General features: G+C 29.7%; 1 protein-coding gene across 1 annotated transcript in view; it reads left to right on the forward strand.

Moving 5' to 3' along the window:
• pum (pumilio) overlaps positions 1-373 on the forward strand; it is a gene marked incomplete in the record, with an annotated part of 221,757 nt that extends 221,384 nt beyond the window's left edge. The window contains 1 exon segment of the mRNA XM_014424361.3: positions 14-373.
• Between the last annotated feature and the right edge of the window lie 304 nt (positions 374-677).

A 677-nucleotide genomic window follows, 5' to 3' on the forward strand; every position in this document is an offset into this window, starting at 1 on the left:
CTCTACATTCAATTACATATATGTTTATATATATGACTATAAGTATTTAGAAAAAAATACATGCCCCCTCCTCATCAATTTCATTTTGTAAAGAATCATCCTGTAGCCCATTTATACAATACTAACAATGTACAGTAACAGACTATTTTTTCGGGTTGTAAAATATGACGTTATAATTTTTATGTATAATTGGACCAACTTAATTTTTAAATGTATAAAACTCATTTTTATCTTTTTTGTAATTAGAGTGGCAAGACCTCCTGCTGTAAAAGAATGTAGAAAGTATTTTCTTAAAATTAGTTGTATATACAGGCTCCCGCGTTTAGATATGTATGTATAGCCGCTGAATAAAAAAATTTTCTCTATTTTCTAACTTTTATTGCTTTGCTTTATTTTACTCATTTGTGTGCATTTTTTTTTTTACTATGTATTTTACATCTGATTAGTAAGCGGCCCCTTTTAATGTGATATCTAATTGAATGTGAATTTTGGAAAGTGTCTTAGCTTTATTTTCTTTGATTAGAATTTGGAGGGCTTTTATTGGAAAGACAAGAGGGAGTGTACAATTCCCGGATCTGCTTACAACACCTGCTTGTAAATAAAACACATTTACGGTTTACTGCCAGGGATGAAATGTTAGTGTATGCATACACAGACACACTTATCATCTATTTATT

This window comes from Halyomorpha halys, unplaced genomic scaffold (assembly GCF_000696795.3).
Source record: "Halyomorpha halys isolate HHAL.00 unplaced genomic scaffold, Hhal_1.1 Scaffold466.1, whole genome shotgun sequence".
In the NCBI taxonomy this organism is placed as follows: domain Eukaryota; kingdom Metazoa; phylum Arthropoda; class Insecta; order Hemiptera; family Pentatomidae; genus Halyomorpha; species Halyomorpha halys.